The sequence below is a fragment of the Sceloporus occidentalis genome, unplaced genomic scaffold (assembly GCF_023333645.1).
Source record: "Sceloporus occidentalis isolate IW3139 unplaced genomic scaffold, rSceOcc1.0.p SCAF_111, whole genome shotgun sequence".
Lineage (NCBI taxonomy): Eukaryota > Metazoa > Chordata > Lepidosauria > Squamata > Phrynosomatidae > Sceloporus > Sceloporus occidentalis.
The window spans coordinates 1,548,405-1,568,397 of record NW_028317091.1 but is presented as its reverse complement, the minus strand read 5'-3'; the positions used below and the strand labels follow the sequence as shown (position 1 = coordinate 1,568,397).

Sequence of the window (19,993 nt, the reverse complement as noted above, 5' to 3'; positions counted from 1 at the left end):
TACACTTTGCAGTTAAGGCGACTGAACATATTGTTGGGTTTAACAAACTAATTCTGCAGACTCCTCACTCCACTTTGAAATTGCTTCTTGAAAAAAGTATCCCAGGAGTGTCACATCAAAGATTTGCACATTGGTTGTTGTCTTTGTCTCCAAAACAGATTGAAGTGGATCATAAAGCTAAATATGTGCTCCCTCAACTAATTCAATATGAGGGTGAATCACATGAGCGTGTTGAGACATTTCAGGGGGATTATCCATCTCTTTTTAGAAAAGAAGTAGAGGAAACTGATGAACCAGTATTTGTAGATGGTTCTAGATTTTGTTTGAAAGGACAGTATTATACCGGATATGCCATTTGGTTTCCAAAAAAAGGCCGAGCTATTCAGCATAGACTACCAGGACATTTTTCTGCACAGAGAGCAGAAATTGAAGCTGTTAAAACAGTATTGGAAATTAATGAGAAAGAAAATAATGATCCTTTGGTAATCTATAGTGATAGTTCATATGTCGTACGTTCACTAACAGACTACTTACCTGTGTGGAAAAAACGAGGTTTTGTGGATTCATCTAACAAAATCTTAAGTCATGTTGATACATTGCAGACTATCTTTGAGCTAGCTTCTAAAAATCCTAACCGATATGCTATTGTCAAAGTACCAGGCCATAGCAGAGGAACTAGTGATTTAGCTTTGGGAAATGAGAAAGCAGATTCTCTAGCCAAGGAAGCAGCTTTGATAGGAGAGATAGTGATGGAACTAGAACCGTTGGAAATACTACCAGTAAAGAGTAAGGAAGCAAATCTACCTTCATTTAGTGATGAACAGATGAAAGATCCGTTCATTGTGGAATGTAAGAATAAAATAACACCTCCTTTTGTTTGTGAAAATGGAGTGATTTGTTATGAAATGCAAGGTAATTTACTTCCAGTTGTGCCTAAACACTTGCAGACGGAATTCACCCGCTATAATCATGAAAGTTTAGGTCATGTGGGTCAGCAAAAATTGCTGGAAATTCTCAAAGAGAAGTTTTATTGGGACAAAATGGAAGACTCTGTACAAAATGTTGTTCAGTCATGTCTCATTTGTGCTCAAGTAAACCCCAGGCCTAAAGGACAAAAGCCACCACTTCTAAGAATTGCACCTGCAGACGGTCCGTGGTCTACATTGCAGATTGACTACATAGGTCCCCTACCTTCAGGTAAACAAGGTCTCAGGTATGCATTAGCCGTGGTAGATGTATTTTCTAAGTGGGTAGAACTGTTGCCTGTCAGGAAAGATGATGCTTTGTCTACGGCAAAAGCATTGGTGAATCATGTTTTTTGTACTTGGGGAATCCCAAGGATGATTTCTTCTGACAGGGGGAGCCATTTTACTGGCAAAGTCATGCAGGCTGTTTGCGCAATACTGGGGGTACGTCAACAATTCCATGTTCCATACCATCCTCAGTCCGCAGGTATTGTAGAAAGAATGAACAGAACGATTAAGTCTAGAATTGCAAAAATGTTACTTGATAAAGGAAATACTTGGGTTGATGCAGTACCTCTGGTATTGATGAGTATTAGGGGAACAAGCTCCTCAACTACCCAGTATACACCTTTTGAATTAATGACAGGAAGGAAAATGCCATTGATCTTTCCTCATGAACCGTTTTTGTCTACTCCACAGAAAGATGCCATTGCAAGAACTAAGTGGTTACAGGTACTTCAGGATAATTTAAAAACAATCCTTCCTCACGCAGCGCCTAGAATGCAGCGTATGGTACCGCCTCACTCATCTAAATTTGTGAAAGGAGCATCAGTAATGATTAAGACTTTTAGGAAGGCAGGACCTTGGGAAAGTAATTGGGAAGGACCGTTTGAAATAATCGACACAATGGGTCAAGTTATGATCCTTGTTCAAAGAACAGAAAAAAACAGTGAAAAATACCCGTAGGCAGCAGAAGCTGTGGGTACATGTTGACCAGTGTAAATTGTATGTTTCTAACTAAATTCTGTTCTTGCAGGAACACAGTTCTGCAAGAAAATGGAGAAACAAAACTGTTTACTATTGGACAGAGAACCTCCAGAGAAACAGCAATACAAGAAGCGTGACATCAAAATAGCGTGTTACATATTACTTCCATGGTTGTTGGTGCTGAGTTTTTTGATTGCTGTGTTGTTTGAACAGTACCAAAAGCCAATTGAAATTGATGATCAGACAAAGGATTTACCACAGAAGATATTGTTATTGCATAAGATAAGAGAAGTTCGGGTGGATCGACTCCTGACATCAGACATTGATACATCAAGAGACATTGTTGGACAAATTAGATTCGTTATAATTTAAGGTATACAGATTTTGTATTTGATGGGGAAAATCTGGAACAATTAGATGTTTCAGCTTGTCTTCATTTTGTTTCTAAAGTAATATGTCTTCCAGGGCAAGAAAAGGTTGTCTATCATTCTTGTTTTCACAATCATTCATCATGTGAAGCCAGGATTGAAAGTGTTACATCTATGCATGAATTAATGACTCAAGTAAAGATAGGGAAAGTTTGTTTTCAAGTAATGAAGGAGGAGTCATTGGTCAGAGCATTCTTTTCAAATTGTATGCATAATGAAACTCTTCACAGAGGATTATATTGCATATAGTGATGGGAAGTTCGGATCATTAAAGTGAATCGGATCATTTCGATTCGTTCACTGAAATGATCCGATTCATGATCCGGATCTTCGGATCACTCAGTGTGTCTGCACGGAGTTACTGTTTTCCAGTAACTCCGTGCAGGCACACTAACGATTGGCCCCGCCCCTTTCATTATGAATCCTCCCCCCTGCCTCCAGTGATGTCAATGAAGGCAGAGAGTCGTTCAAAGATTCGGATCTTACAGGGATCCGAATCTTACAGTGATCCGGATCACTGTAAGATCCGGATCATTGTAAGATCCGGATCATTGTAAGATCCGGATCATTGTAAGATCCGGATCATTGTAAGATCCGGATCTTTGAACGACTCTCTGCCTTCATTGGCATTGTAATCATTCAGAGAATGTCACCATACTGTTATAAATAATACATTCATAATCACTGCCCCCAGGATTTACATTCCCCTTTACCTGCAACTGCACCTTAAGCTAACTTTATTAAATTAATTAAATTAACCCTCACCATTAAATTAACCCTAAACACCCCATCAACCATGACTGCCCTAAAATTAACCCTTAACACCCCATCAACCATGACTGCCCCTAAAATTAACCCTTAACACCCTATTAACCATAACTGCCCCCAAATTAACCCTAAACACCCCATTAAGCATAACTGCCCCCAAATTAACCCTAAACACCCCATTAAGCATAACTGCCCCCAAATAAACACTAAAGACCCCATTAAGCATAACTGCCCCCAAATTAACACTAAAGACCCCTTTAAGCATAACTGCCCCCAAATTAACACTAAAGACCCCATTAAGCATAACTGCCCCCAAATTAACCCTAAACACCCCATTAAGCATAACTGCCCCCAAATTAACCCTAAACACCTCATTAAGCATAAATGCCCCTAAATTAACACTAAAAACCCCATTAAGCATAACTGCCCCCAAATTAACCCTAAACACCTCATTAAGCATAACTGCCCCTAAATTAACACTAAAGACCCATTAAGCATAACTGCCCCCAAATTAACCCTAAACACCTCATTAAGCATAACTGCCCCTAAATTAACACTAAAGACCCCATTAAGCATAACTGCCCCTAAATTATCCTTAAACACCCCATTAAGCATAACTGCCCCTAAATTAACACTAAAGACCCCATTAAGCATAACTGCCCCTAAATTATCCTTAAACACCCCATTAAGCATAACTGCCCCCAAATTAACACTAAAGACCCCATCAACCATACCAATTTATTAGGTAATTTATCTGGAGTACATGCAATTAATTTAGGGGCAGTTATGGTTAATGGAGTATTTAGGGTTAATTTCAGGGGCCGTTGTGGTTAATGGGGTCTTTAGGGTTAATTTCAGGGGCCGTTATGGTTAATGGGATCTTTACGGTTAATTTCAGGGGCAGTTATGGTTGATGGGGTATAAGGGTTAATTTTATGCTGATGATTGAGGGTTAATTTAATTAATTTAATAAAGTTAACTGTAGGTGCAGTTATAGGTAAAGGGGGGCAAACTCAGGGGAATCTAAATCCTGGGGGCAGTGTGAACATTATTAATGTATTTATTTATAAAAGTATGGTATCAGTGATTTTCTCTGAATGATTCGAATCTCTGTAAGATTCGGATCCTTGTAAGATCCGGATCCCTGTAAGATTCGAATCATTCGACTCTTCGGTTCATTCGACTCTTCGGTTCATTCGACTCTTCGGTTCATTCGACTCTTCGGTTCATTCAACTCTTCGGATCATTCGACTCTTTGAACGAATCTCTGACTCTATGAGTCATCGTTCCTGTGAGAATTAATGAGCTGTAACCTGACCCCAGAGTGCTCTGCAGATGACTCACAGCTCTAGGATCAGGTTACAGCTGCATGATGATTCACAGACTGAACCGCTACAAACGAATCGTTCAGTCTAGTGAACCGACTCATCCGGATCACTAAAAAGAACCGGATCAAATGAACGATTCGTTCATGATCCGGACATCACTAATTGCATAGAAGGTGATTTGAAACAGTTGGAGATAGATGGGAAAAAGTTTAATGTCTCCACTATAGGTACAGAGCGTTTAAGAACACTACCTCTGCAATTTAATCTGACACAGATAGACCATTTTCCTTGGAAAACATGGACAGAGGAAATAAAGAAAGATAAGGGATTATTGGCCATATTAAAGCAACAATTGAAAGATGCAGAAATTGTTTTCCAACATAAACAAGGTGAATTAGAACAAATTCAACATCAATGGAATGATATGTCTGGAGTTAATTGGTGGTCAAATTTAAAAAAATCAGTAAATATGTGGTCACAATCTTCGGTAAAATCCGCAGCTGGGAATATATTGTTAAATCCAATTATTATTATGGCTATACTTGTTTTGTTATGTATTGTTTATCAAAGTTTTCTTATGTGTAGAATAAGTAAGATATATAAACATGTTAAGTATGAAGTAGATAAGGGAGATGGAATATTAAGGGAAATGATAAAAAGAGCACAATCCTCTCATTCCATAACAAATGTAGAGAAAAGGGTGTCTCATGCTAATGATTATCATATGGTCCCAGGAAAAGTGTGATGTGATTGTAGTATAAATGTGATACGAATGTGATACGAATGGGGAGTAAATGTGTGTATTTGAAAATATATGATAAGGATATTATCCTATCATCAGGGGGAATTGTAAAAGATTCTAATAAACCTCAATTAAGAAATGGACCATATATAATTATTGGTATAGGCAATAGTTCAATGATAGGCTTCAAGGTTTCCTTGACCTTAAAATATGGAATGAAGGATTTGCTGAACAGGCATTCTATAGATAGGATAGTAACTTGCTAATGCAGGGTATAGTTGTAACTCTAAAAGAGCATTACAGTATGCGTACAGCCACCACCTAAAATAGGGTTTCGACGTGTAAAGATCTTAGTGAGCATGTTTACCCAATTAGGTGAAGACCAATAGACTGACAAGACTGACATCATTATTCAAACTGTGTATATAAGTTAAGGCCTTGGAGAAGCATAGGAGGAGAGGTAAAGGGGAGATGTACTTGCCATCCATGTACTCTTCACGTCCCAACACTCCCTCCCTCCATCCTCAGGAATGCATAGGACAGATGTCATGAACTAAATTCCTCTCCAAGGTTTTGTAAGACTTGTTTCGTATTATTTTTGTTATCTTCTTTTTATATTCTTCTATTTTTGTTCGTATTAAATGTTTTACCTTTGTTTGCATCTAAGTGACTCTGCCTATTTTTGACGCACATACATTTATGTGTTCCAATTATTTGAAGTTTGTATTTGGCCCTATATACATTTTATTACAACGGCTGCCCGAATTATTAACAACATGTAGTATTGTAGACGTGGCCTAAATTAAAAAACAAAAAATTAATAATAATAATCTAAGCAATCCAAAATTGGCACTATGCCAAAAAGTTTTTCCTGTGTTTTTTCATGGAATTGGCATGCTTTGTCTGGAAAATAACTTTCCACAAGTGGAATAAGAAGATTTAGCTTAATGTTGGAAAGCTTTAAGGATTTTGCATTTCTGTCTTTCAATGTAATCATTAGCTCATTGGCGTTGCAAACACAGGAATGAAAGTTTTCAGGAAAACATCCTGCTCGTCCCTGGGTGGGCTTGAACCACCAACATTTCGGTTAACAGCCGAGCATGCTATCCGATTGCGCCACAGAGACAACCACATGTGATTGATTTCAGAGAAGGTTTGTGACTTTAAACCGTCAGCATTCCAGAGGGCTTAATGACCATAGCAGAAGAATTGACAGTTGTATCTCAACTGTTTATACATTATTTCATGATGGTGAGAACTTGTACTCCTAAATTGTCTTTACGAATCTTGAAGAAGAGATTTGGAAAAAAAGTCAGATATTCATGTTTTTTTTATCATTTGGGAAGAAAGTGGCAAAAAGTTGGCACTTTCGAAGCTTGAAGAAGAGATTTGGAGAAAAAAAAGTCAGGAATTAATGTGTTTTTATCATTTGTGAAAAAAAAAACGCATGAAGAAGCAGGGTGGCGCAGCGGAAGCGTGCTGGGCCCATAACCCAGAGGTCAATGGATCGAAACCATCCTCTGCTAGATGTAATTTTTACATAGGCTTAATAACTTCTGTCATTGATTATATTGCATGAAAACAGCATTCTCCCCTCGGACAAGCTTTTACACGGAAAGCAGAGTGGCGCAGCGGAAGCGTGCTGGGCCCATAACCCAGAGGTCGATGGATCGAAACCATCCTCTGCTAATTTTGTTTTTATAATGTCACTTTTCTGTTTAAGCACAACTGGTGTTGAATAAGATTAATTGGCACGTAGGGTTAATAACTTGTGTCATTTATGATATTGTATGAAAACAGCATTTTCCCCTCGGACAAGCAGTTACACGGAAAGCAGAGTGGCGCAGCGGAAGCGTGCTGGGCCCAGAGGTCGATGGATCGAAACCATCCTCTGCTAATTTTGTTTTTATAATGTCACTTTTCTGTTTAAGCACAACTGCCGTTGCATAAGATTAATTGGCACGTAGGGTTAATAACTTGTGTCATTTATGATATTGTATGAAAACGGCATTCTCCCCTTGCCAGCCACTATTTTGGTAACGGCTGCCCGAATTATTAACAACATGTAGTATTGTAGACGTGGCCTAAATTAAAAAACAAAAAATTAATAATAATAATCTAAGCAATCCAAAATTGGCACTATGCCAAAAAGTTTTTCCTGTGTTTTTTCATGGAAGGATTGGCATGCTTTGTCTGGAAAATAACTTTCCACAAGTGGAATAAGAAGATTTAGCTTAATGTTGGAAAGCTTTAAGGATTTTGCATTTCTGTCTTTCAATGTAATCATTAGCTCATTGGCGTTGCAAACACAGGAATGAAAGTTTTCAGGAAATCATCCCGCTCGTCCCTGGGTGGGCTTGAACCACCAACCTTTCGGTTAACAGCCGAACGCGCTAACCTATTACGCCACAGAGACACCCACATGTGACTGCTTTCAGAGAAGGTTTGTGACTTTAAACCGTCAGCATTCCAGAGGGCTTAATGACCATAGCAGAAGAATTGACAGTTGTATCTCAACTGTTTATACATTATTTCATGATGGTGAGAACTTGTACTCCTAAATTGTCTTTACGAATCTTGAAGAAGAGATTTGGAAAAAAGTCAGATATTCATGGGTTTTTTTATCATTTGGGAAGAAAGTGGCAAAAAGTTCGCACTTTCGAAGCTTGAAGAAGAGATTTGGAGAAAAAAAAGTCAGGAATTAATGTGTTTTTATCATTTGTGAAAAAAAAAAGCACATGAAAAAGCAGAGTGGCGCAGCGGAAGCGTGCTGGGCCCATAACCCAGAGGTCGATGTGTCGAAACCATCCTCTGCTAGATGTCATTTTTACATAGGCTTAATAACTTCTGTCATTGATGATATTGCATGAAAACAGCATTCTCCCCTCGGACAAGCTGTCACACAGAAAGCAGAGTGGCGCAGCGGAAGCGTGCTGGGCCCATAACCCAGAGGTCGATGGATCGAAACCATCCTCTGCTAGATGTCATTTTTACATAGGGTTAATAACTTCTGTCATTGATGATATTGCATGAAAACAGCATTCTCCCCTCGGACAAGCCATCACACGGAAAGCAGAGTGGCGCAGCGGAAGCGTGCTGGGCCCGTAACCCAGTGGTCGATGGATTGAAACCATCCTCTGCTAATTTTGTTTTTATAATGTCACTTTTCTGTTTAAGCACAACTGGCGTTGCATAAGATTAATTGGCACGTAGGGTTAATAACTTGTGTCATTTATGATATTGTATGAAAACGGCATTCTCCCCTTGCCAGCCACTATTTTGGTAACGGCTGCCCGAATTATTAACAACATGTAGTATTGTAGACGTGGCCTAAATTAAAAAACAAAAAATTAATAATAATAATCTAAGCAATCCAAAATTGGCACTATGCCAAAAAGTTTTTCCTGTGTTTTTTCATGGAAGGATTGGCATGCTTTGTCTGGAAAATAACTTTCCACAAGTGGAATAAGAAGATTTAGCTTAATGTTGGAAAGCTTTAAGGATTTTGCATTTCTGTCTTTCAATGTAATCATTAGCTCATTGGCGTTGCAAACTCAGGAATGAAAGTTTTCAGGAAAACATCCCGCTCGTCCCTGGGTGGGCTTGAACCACCAACTTTTCGGTTAACAGCCGAACGCGCTAACCTATTGCGCCACAGAGACAACCACATGTGACTACTTTCAGAGAAGCAGTGAGGATTATGACTTTAAACCTTCAGCATTCCAGAGGGCTTAATGACCATAGCAGAAGAATTGACAGTTGTATCTCAACTGTTTATACATTATTTCATGATGGTGAGAACTTGTACTCCTAAATTGTCTTTACGAATCTTGAAGAAGAGATTTGGAAAAAAAGTCAGATATTCATGTTTTTTTTATCATTTGGGAAGAAAGTGGCAAAAAGTTGGCACTTTCGAAGCTTGAAGAAGAGATTTGGAGAAAAAAAAGTCAGGAATTAATGTGTTTTTATCATTTGTGAAAAAAAAACGCATGAAGAAGCAGGGTGGCGCAGCGGAAGCGTGCTGGGCCCATAACCCAGAGGTCAATGGATCGAAACCATCCTCTGCTAGATGTCATTTTTTCATAGGCTTAATAACTTCTGTCATTGATGATATTGCATGAAAACAGCATTCTCCCCTCGGACAAGCTGTCACACGGAAAGCAGAGTGGCGCAGCGGAAGCGTGCTGGGCCCATAACCCAGAGGTCGATGGATCGAAACCATCCTCTGCTAATTTTGTTTTTATAACGTCACTTTTCTGTTTAAGCACAACTGCCGTTGCATAAGATTAATTGGCACGTAGGGTTAATAACTTGTGTCATTTATGATATTGTATGAAAACGGCATTCTCCCCTTGCCAGCCACTATTTTGGTAACGGCTGCCCGAATTATTAACAACATGTAGTATTGTAGACGTGGCCTAAATTAAAAAACAAAAAATTAATAATAATAATCTAAGCAATCCAAAATTGGCACTATGCCAAAAAGTTTTTCCTGTGTTTTTTCATGGAAGGATTGGCATGCTTTGTCTGGAAAATAACTTTCCACAAGTGGCATAAGAAGATTTAGCTTAATGTTGGAAAGCTTTAAGGATTTTGCATTTCTGTCTTTCAATGTAATCATTAGCTCATTGGCATTGCAAACACAGGAACAAAAGTGTTCAGGAAAACATCCTGCTCGTCCCTGGGTGGGCTTGAACCACCACCCTTTCAGTTAACAGCCGAACAAGCTAAACGAGTGCGCCACAGAGACACCCACATGTGACTGCTTTCAGAGAAGGTTTGTGACTTTAAACCGTCAGCATTCCAGAGGGCTTAATGACCATAGCAGAAGAATTGACAGTTGTATCTCAACTGTTTATACATTATTTCATGATGGTGAGAACTTGTACTCCTAAATTGTCTTTACGAATCTTGAAGAAGAGATTTGGAAAAAAGTCAGATATTCATGGGTTTTTTTATCATTTGGGAAGAAAGTGGCAAAAAGTTCGCACTTTCGAAGCTTGAAGAAGAGATTTGGAGAAAAAAAAGTCAGGAATTAATGTGTTTTTATCATTTGTGAAAAAAAAACGCACATGAAAAAGCAGAGTGGCGCAGCGGAAGCGTGCTGGGCCCATAACCCAGAGGTCGATGGATCGAAACCATCCTCTGCTAGATGTCATTTTTACATAGGGTTAATAACTTCTGTCATTGATGATATTGCATGAAAACAGCATTCTCCCCTCGGACAAGCCATCACACGGAAACCAGAGTGGCGCAGCGGAAGCGTGCTTGGCCCATAACCCAGAGGTCGATGGATCGAAACCATCCTCTGCTAATTTTGTTTTTATAATGTCACTTTTCTGTTTAAGCACAACTGGTGTTGAATAAGATTAATTGGCACGTAGGGTTAATAACTTGTGTCATTTATGATATTGTATGAAAACAGCATTTTCCCCTCGGACAAGCAGTTACACGGAAAGCAGAGTGGCGCAGCGGAAGCGTGCTGGGCCCAGAGGTCGATGGATCGAAACCATCCTCTGCTAATTTTGTTTTTATAATGTCACTTTTCTGTTTAAGCACAACTGCCGTTGCATAAGATTAATTGGCACGTAGGGTTAATAACTTGTGTCATTTATGATATTGTATGAAAACGGCATTCTCCCCTTGCCAGCCACTATTTTGGTAACGGCTGCCCGAATTATTAACAACATGTAGTATTGTAGACGTGGCCTAAATTAAAAAACAAAAAATTAATAATAATAATCTAAGCAATCCAAAATTGGCACTATGCCAAAAAGTCTTTCCTGTGTTTTTTCATGGAAGGATTGGCATGCTTTGTCTGGAAAATAACTTTCCACAAGTGGAATAAGAAGATTTAGCTTAATGTTGGAAAGCTTTAAGGATTTTGCATTTCTGTCTTTCAATGTAATCATTAGCTCATTGGCGTTGCAAACTCAGGAATGAAAGTTTTCAGGAAAACATCCCGCTCGTCCCTGGGTGGGCTTGAACCACCAACCTTTCGGTTAACAGCCGAGCGCGCTAACCTATTGCGCCACAGAGACAACCACATGTTAATACTTTCAGAGAAGCAGTGAGGATTATGACTTTAAACCTTCAGCATTCCAGAGGGCTTAATGACCATAGCAGAAGAATTGACAGTTGTATCTCAACTGTTTATACATTATTTCATGATGGTGAGAACTTGTACTCCTAAATTGTCTTTACGAATCTTGAAGAAGAGATTTGGAAAAAAAGTCAGATATTCATGTTTTTTTTATCATTTGGGAAGAAAGTGGCAAAAAGTTGGCACTTTCGAAGCTTGAAGAAGAGATTTGGAGAAAAAAAAGTCAGGAATTAATGTGTTTTTATCATTTGTGAAAAAAAAACGCATGAAGAAGCAGGGTGGCGCAGGGTGGCGCAGCGGAAGCGTGCTGGGCCCATAACCCAGAGGTCAATGGATCGAAACCATCCTCTGCTAGATGTCATTTTTTCATAGGCTTAATAACTTCTGTCATTGATGATATTGCATGAAAACAGCATTCTCCCCTCGGACAAGCTGTCACACGGAAAGCAGAGTGGCGCAGCGGAAGCGTGCTGGGCTCATAACCCAGAGGTCGATGGATCGAAACCATCCTCTGCTAGATGTCATTTTTACATAGGGTTAATAACTTCTGTCATTGATGATATTGCATGAAAACAGCATTCTCCCCTCGGACAAGCCGTCACACGGAAAGCAGAGTGGCGCAGCGGAAGCGTGCTGGGCCCATAACCCAGAGGTCGATGGATCGAAACCATCCTCTGCTAATTTTGTTTTTATAATGTCACTTTTCTGTTTAAGCACAACTGCCGTTGCATAAGATTAATTGGCACGTAGGGTTAATAACTTGTGTCATTTATGATATTGTATGAAAACGGCATTCTCCCCTTGCCAGCCACTATTTTGGTAACGGCTGCCCGAATTATTAACAACATGTAGTATTGTAGACGTGGCCTAAATTAAAAAACAAAAAATTAATAATAATAATCTAAGCAATCCAAAATTGGCACTATGCCAAAAAGTTTTTCCTGTGTTTTTTCATGGAAGGATTGGCATGCTTTGTCTGGAAAATAACTTTCCACAAGTGGCATAAGAAGATTTAGCTTAATGTTGGAAAGCTTTAAGGATTTTGCATTTCTGTCTTTCAATGTAATCATTAGCTCATTGGCATTGCAAACACAGGAACAAAAGTGTTCAGGAAAACATCCTGCTCGTCCCTGGGTGGGCTTGAACCACCACACTTTCAGTTAACAGCCGAACAAGCTAAACGATTGCGCCACAGAGACACCCACATGTGACTGCTTTCAGAGAAGGTTTGTGACTTTAAACCGTCAGCATTCCAGAGGGCTTAATGACCATAGCAGAAGAATTGACAGTTGTATCTCAACTGTTTATACATTATTTCATGATGGTGAGAACTTGTACTCCTAAATTGTCTTTACGAATCTTGAAGAAGAGATTTGGAAAAAAGTCAGATATTCATGGGTTTTTTTATCATTTGGGAAGAAAGTGGCAAAAAGAAGAGATTTGGAAAAAAAGTCAGATATTCATGTTTTTTTTATCATTTGGGAAGAAAGTGGCAAAAAGTTGGCACTTTCGAAGCTTGAAGAAGAGATTTGGAGAAAAAAAAGTCAGGAATTAATGTGTTTTTATCATTTGTGAAAAAAAAACGCATGAAGAAGCAGGGTGGCGCAGCGGAAGCGTGCTTGGCCCATAACCCAGAGGTCAATGGATCGAAACCATCCTCTGCTAGATGTCATTTTTACATAGGCTTAATAACTTCTGTCATTGATGATATTGCATGAAAACAGCATTCTCCCCTCGGACAAGCTGTCACACGGAAAGCAGAGTGGCGCAGCGGAAGCGTGCTGGGCCCATAACCCAGAGGTCGATGGATCGAAACCATCCTCTGCTAGATGTCATTTTTACATAGGGTTAATAACTTCTGTCATTGATGATATTGCATGAAAACAGCATTCTCCCCTCGGACAAGCCGTCACACGGAAAGCAGAGTGGCGCAGCGGAAGCGTGCTGGGCCCATAACCCAGAGGTCGATGGATCAAAACCATCCTCTGCTAATTTTGTTTTTATAATGTCACTTTTCTGTTTAAGCACAACTGGCGTTGCATAAGATTAATTGGCACGTAGGGTTAATAACTTGTGTCATTTATGATATTGTATGAAAACGGCATTCTCCCCTTGCCAGCCACTATTTTGGTAACGACTGCCCGAATTATTAACAACATGTAGTATTGTAGACGTGGCCTAAATTAAAAAACAAAAAATTAATAATAATAATCTAAGCAATCCAAAATTGGCACTATGCCAAAAAGTTTTTCCTGTGTTTTTTCATGGAAGGATTGGCATGCTTTGTCTGGAAAATAACTTTCCACAAGTGGCATAAGAAGATTTAGCTTAATGTTGGAAAGCTTTAAGGATTTTGCATTTCTGTCTTTCAATGTAATCATTAGCTCATTGGCATTGCAAACACAGGAACAAAAGTGTTCAGGAAAACATCCTGCTCGTCCCTGGGTGGGCTTGAACCACCACACTTTCAGTTAACAGCCGAACAAGCTAAACGATTGCGCCACAGAGACACCCACATGTGACTGCTTTCAGAGAAGGTTTGTGACTTTAAACCGTCAGCATTCCAGAGGGCTTAATGACCATAGCAGAAGAATTGACAGTTGTATCTCAACTGTTTATACATTATTTCATGATGGTGAGAACTTGTACTCCTAAATTGTCTTTACGAATCTTGAAGAAGAGATTTGGAAAAAAGTCAGATATTCATGGGTTTTTTTATCATTTGGGAAGAAAGTGGCAAAAAGTTCGCACTTTCGAAGCTTGAAGAAGAGATTTGGAGAAAAAAAAGTCAGGAATTAATGTGTTTTTATCATTTGTGAAAAAAAAAAGCACATGAAAAAGCAGAGTGGCGCAGCGGAAGCGTGCTGGGCCCATAACCCAGAGGTCGATGTGTCGAAACCATCCTCTGCTAGATGTCATTTTTACATAGGGTTAATAACTTCTGTCATTGATGATATTGCATGAAAACAGCATTCTCCCCTCGGACAAGCCGTCACACGGAAAGCAGAGTGGCGCAGCGGAAGCGTGCTGGGCCCATAACCCAGAGGTCGATGGATTGAAACCATCCTCTGCTAATTTTGTTTTTATAATGTCACTTTTCTGTTTAAGCACAACTGGCGTTGCATAAGATTAATTGGCACGTAGGGTTAATAACTTGTGTCATTTATGATATTGTATGAAAACGGCATTCTCCCCTTGCCAGCCACTATTTTGGTAACGGCTGCCCGAATTATTAACAACATGTAGTATTGTAGACGTGGCCTAAATTAAAAAACAAAAAATTAATAATAATAATCTAAGCAATCCAAAATTGGCACTATGCCAAAAAGTTTTTCCTGTGTTTTTTCATGGAAGGATTGGCATGCTTTGTCTGGAAAATAACTTTCCACAAGTGGCATAAGAAGATTTAGCTTAATGTTGGAAAGCTTTAAGGATTTTGCATTTCTGTCTTTCAATGTAATCATTAGCTCCTTGGCATTGCAAACACAGGAACAAAAGTGTTCAGGAAAACGTCCTGCTCGTCCCTGGGTGGGCTTGAACCACCACCCTTTCAGTTAACAGCCGAACAAGCTAAACGAGTGCGCCACAGAGACACCCACATGTGACTGCTTTCAGAGAAGGTTTGTGACTTTAAACCGTCAGCATTCCAGAGGGCTTAATGACCATAGCAGAAGAATTGACAGTTGTATCTCAACTGTTTATACATTATTTCATGATGGTGAGAACTTGTACTCCTAAATTGTCTTTACGAATCTTGAAGAAGAGATTTGGAAAAAAGTCAGATATTCATGGGTTTTTTTATCATTTGGGAAGAAAGTGGCAAAAAGTTCGCACTTTCGAAGCTTGAAGAAGAGATTTGGAGAAAAAAAAGTCAGGAATTAATGTGTTTTTATCATTTGTGAAAAAAACAAGCACATGAAAAAGCAGAGTGGCGCAGCGGAAGCGTGCTGGGCCCATAACCCAGAGGTCGATGGATCGAAACCATCCTCTGCTAGATGTCATTTTTACATAGGGTTAATAACTTCTGTCATTGATGATATTGCATGAAAACAGCATTCTCCCCTCGGACAAGCCGTCACACGGAAAGCAGAGTGGCGCAGCGGAAGCGTGCTGGGCCTATAACCCAGAGGTCGATGGATCGAAACCATCCTCTGCTAATTTTGTTTTTATAATGTCACTTTTCTGTTTAAGCACAACTGGTGTTGAATAAGATTAATTGGCACGTAGGGTTAATAACTTGTGTCATTTATGATATTGTATGAAAACAGCATTTTCCCTTCGGACAAGCAGTTACACGGAAAGCAGAGTGGCGCAGCGGAAGCGTGCTGGGCCCAGAGGTCGATGGATCGAAACCATCCTCTGCTAATTTTGTTTTTATAATGTCACTTTTCTGTTTAAGCACAACTGGCGTTGCATAAGATTAATTGGCACGTAGGGTTAATAACTTGTGTCATTTATGATATTGTATGAAAACGGCATTCTCCCCTTGCCAGCCACTATTTTGGTAACGGCTGCCCGAATTATTAACAACATGTAGTATTGTAGACGTGGCCTAAATTAAAAAACAAAAAATTAATAATAATAATCTAAGCAATCCAAAATTGGCACTATGCCAAAAAGTTTTTCCTGTGTTTTTTCATGGAAGGATTGGCATGCTTTGTCTGGAAAATAACTTTCCACAAGTGGAATAAGAAGATTTAGCTTAATGTTGGAAAGCTTTAAGGATTTTGCATTTCTGTCTTTCAATGTAATCATTAGCTCATTGGCGTTGCAAACACAGGAATGAAAGTTTTCAGGAAAACATCCCGCTCGTCCCTGGGTGGGCTTGAACCACCAACCTTTCGGTTAACAGCCGAACGCGCTAACCGATTGCGCCACAGGGACAACCACATGTGACTACTTTCAGAGAAGCAGTGAGGATTATGACTTTAAACCTTCAGCATTCCAGAGGGCTTAATGACCATAGCAGAAGAATTGACAGTTGTATCTCAACTGTTTATACATTATTTCATGATGGTGAGAACTTGTACTCCTAAATTGTCTTTACGAATCTTGAAGAAGAGATTTGGAAAAAAAGTCAGATATTCATGTTTTTTTTATCATTTGGGAAGAAAGTGGCAAAAAGTTGGCACTTTCGAAGCTTGAAGAAGAGATTTGGAGAAAAAAAAGTCAGGAATTAATGTGTTTTTATCATTTGTGAAAAAAAAAACGCATGAAGAAGCAGGGTGGCGCAGCGGAAGCGTGCTGGGCCCATAACCCAGAGGTCGATGGATCGAAACCATCCTCTGCTAGATGTCATTTTTACATAGGGTTAATAACTTCTGTCATTGATGATATTGCATGAAAACAGCATTCTCCCCTCGGACAAGCCATCACACAGAAAGCAGAGTGGCGCAGCGGAAGCGTGCTGGGCCCATAACCCAGAGGTCGATGGATCGAAACCATCCTCTGCTAATTTTGTTTTTATAATGTCACTTTTCTGTTTAAGCACAACTGGTGTTGAATAAGATTAATTGGCACGTAGGGTTAATAACTTGTGTCATTTATGATATTGTATGAAAACAGCATTTTCCCCTCGGACAAGCTGTTACACGGAAAGCAGAGTGGCGCAGCGGAAGCGTGCTGGGCCCATAACCCAGAGGTCGATGTATCGAAACCATCCTCTGCTAATTTTGTTTTTATAATGTCACTTTTCTGTTTAAGCACAACTGGCGTTGCATAAGATTAATTGGCACGTAGGGTTAATAACTTGTGTCATTTATGATATTGTATGAAAACGGCATTCTCCCCTTGCCAGCCACTATTTTGGTAACGGCTGCCCGAATTATTAACAACATGTAGTATTGTAGACGTGGCCTAAATTAAAAAACAAAAAATTAATAATAATAATCTAAGCAATCCAAAATTGGCACTATGCCAAAAAGTTTTTCCTGTGTTTTTTCATGGAAGGATTGGCATGCTTTGTCTGGAAAATAACTTTCCACAAGTGGCATAAGAAGATTTAGCTTAATGTTGGAAAGCTTTAAGGATTTTGCATTTCTGTCTTTCAATGTAATCATTAGCTCATTGGCGTTGCAAACACAGGAACAAAAGTGTTCAGGAAAACATCCTGCTCGTCCCTGGGTGGGCTTGAACCACCACCCTTTCAGTTAACAGCCGAACAAGCTAAACAATTGCGCCACAGAGACACCCACATGTGACTGCTTTCAGAGAAGGTTTGTGACTTTAAACCGTCAGCATTCCAGAGGGCTTAATGACCATAGCAGAAGAATTGACAGTTGTATCTCAACTGTTTATACATTATTTCATGATGGTGAGAACTTGTACTCCTAAATTGTCTTTACGAATCTTGAAGAAGAGATTTGGAAAAAAAGTCAGATATTCATGGTTTTTTTTATCATTTGGGAAGAAAGTGGCAAAAAGTTCGCACTTTCGAAGCTTGAAGAAGAGATTTGGAGGAAAAAAAGTCAGGAATTAATGTGTTTTTATCATTTGTGAAAAAAAAAACGCATGAAGAAGCAGGGTGGCGCAGCGGAAGCGTGCTGGGCCCATAACCCAGAGGTCGATGGATCGAAACCATCCTCTGCTAGATGTCATTTTTACATAGGGTTAATAACTTCTGTCATTGATGATATTGCATGAAAACAGCATTCTCCCCTCGGACGAGCCGTCACACAGAAAGCAGAGTGGCGCAGCGGAAGCGTGCTGGGCCCATAACCCAGAGGTCGATGGATCGAAACCATCCTCTGCTAATTTTGTTTTTATAATGTCACTTTTCTGTTTAAGCACAACTGGTGTTGAATAAGATTAATTGGCACGTAGGGTTAATAACTTGTGTCATTTATGATATTGTATGAAAACAGCATTTTCCCCTCGGACAAGCTGTTACACGGAAAGCAGAGTGGCGCAGCGGAAGCGTGCTGGGCCCATAACCCAGAGGTCGATGTATCGAAACCATCCTCTGCTAATTTTGTTTTTATAATGTCACTTTTCTGTTTAAGCACAACTGGCGTTGCATAAGATTAATTGGCACGTAGGGTTAATAACTTGTGTCATTTATGATATTGTATGAAAACGGCATTCTCCCCTTGCCAGCCACTATTTTGGTAACGGCTGCCCGAATTATTAACAACATGTAGTATTGTAGACGTGGCCTAAATTAAAAAACAAAAAATTAATAATAATAATCTAAGCAATCCAAAATTGGCACTATGCCAAAAAGTTTTTCCTGTGTTTTTTCATGGAAGGATTGGCATGCTTTGTCTGGAAAATAACTTTCCACAAGTGGCATAAGAAGATTTAGCTTAATGTTGGAAAGCTTTAAGGATTTTGCATTTCTGTCTTTCAATGTAATCATTAGCTCATTGGCATTGCAAACACAGGAACAAAAGTGTTCAGGAAAACATCCTGCTCGTCCCTGGGTGGGCTTGAACCACCACCCTTTCAGTTAACAGCCGAACAAGCTAAACGATTGCGCCACAGAGACACCCACATGTGGCTGCTTCCAGAGAAGGTTTGTGACTTTAAACCGTCAGCATTCCAGAGGGCTTAATGACCATAGCAGAAGAATTGACAGTTGTATCTCAACTGTTTATACATTATTTCATGATGGTGAGAACTTGTACTCCTAAATTGTCTTTACGAATCTTGAAGAAGAGATTTGGAAAAAAGTCAGATATTCATGGTTTTTTTTATCATTTGGGAAGAAAGTGGCAAAAAGTTCGCACTTTCGAAGCTTGAAGAAGAGATTTGGAGAAAAAAAAGTCAGGAATTAATGTGTTTTTATCATTTGTGAAAAAAAAAAGCACATGAAAAAGCAGAGTGGCGCAGCGGAAGCGTGCTGGGCCCATAACCCAGAGGTCGATGTGTCGAAACCATCCTCTGCTAGATGTCATTTTTACATAGGCTTAATAACTTCTGTCATTGATGATATTGCATGAAAACAGCATTCTCCCCTCGGACAAGCTGTCACACAGAAAGCAGAGTGGCGCAGCGGAAGCGTGCTGGGCCCATAACCCAGAGGTCGATGGATCGAAACCATCCTCTGCTAGATGTCATTTTTACATAGGGTTAATAACTTCTGTCATTGATGATATTGCATGAAAACAGCATTCTCCCCTCGGACAAGCCGTCACACGGAAAGCAGAGTGGCGCAGCGGAAGCGTGCTGGGCCCATAACCCAGAGGTCGATGGATCAAAACCATCCTCTGCTAATTTTGTTTTTATAATGTCACTTTTCTGTTTAAGCACAACTGGCGTTGCATAAGATTAATTTGCACGTAGGGTTAATAACTTGTGTCATTTATGATATTGTATGAAAACGGCATTCTCCCCTTGCCAGCCACTATTTTGGTAACGGCTGCCCGAATTATTAACAACATGTAGTATTGTAGACGTGGCCTAAATTAAAAAACAAAAAATTAATAATAATAATCCAAGCAATCCAAAATTGGCACTATGCCAAAAAGTTTTTCCTGTGTTTTTTCATGGAAGGATTGGCATGCTTTGTCTGGAAAATAACTTTCCACAAGTGGCATAAGAAGATTTAGCTTAATGTTGGAAAGCTTTAAGGATTTTGCATTTCTGTCTTTCAATGTAATCATTAGTTCCTTGGCATTGCAAACACAGGAACAAAAGTGTTCAGGAAAACATCCTGCTCGTCCCTGGGTGGG

General features: G+C 39.5%; 4 non-coding genes across 4 annotated transcripts; 2 read left to right on the top strand and 2 right to left on the bottom strand.

Annotated features, from left to right (window-relative positions):
• Positions 1–7,560: 7,560 nt before the first annotated feature.
• Positions 7,561–7,634, bottom strand: TRNAN-GUU (transfer RNA asparagine (anticodon GUU)). The gene has a single exon. It is a non-coding gene; the product is annotated as a tRNA-Asn (tRNA).
• A 4,132-nt stretch (positions 7,635–11,766) lies between these two features.
• On the top strand, positions 11,767–11,838 carry TRNAM-CAU (transfer RNA methionine (anticodon CAU)). Its single transcript has one exon. It is a non-coding gene; the product is annotated as a tRNA-Met (tRNA).
• A 3,568-nt stretch (positions 11,839–15,406) lies between these two features.
• Positions 15,407–15,478, top strand: TRNAI-UAU (transfer RNA isoleucine (anticodon UAU)). Its single transcript has one exon. It is a non-coding gene; the product is annotated as a tRNA-Ile (tRNA).
• A 653-nt stretch (positions 15,479–16,131) lies between these two features.
• Positions 16,132–16,205, bottom strand: TRNAN-GUU (transfer RNA asparagine (anticodon GUU)). The gene has a single exon. It is a non-coding gene; the product is annotated as a tRNA-Asn (tRNA).
• Between the last annotated feature and the right edge of the window lie 3,788 nt (positions 16,206–19,993).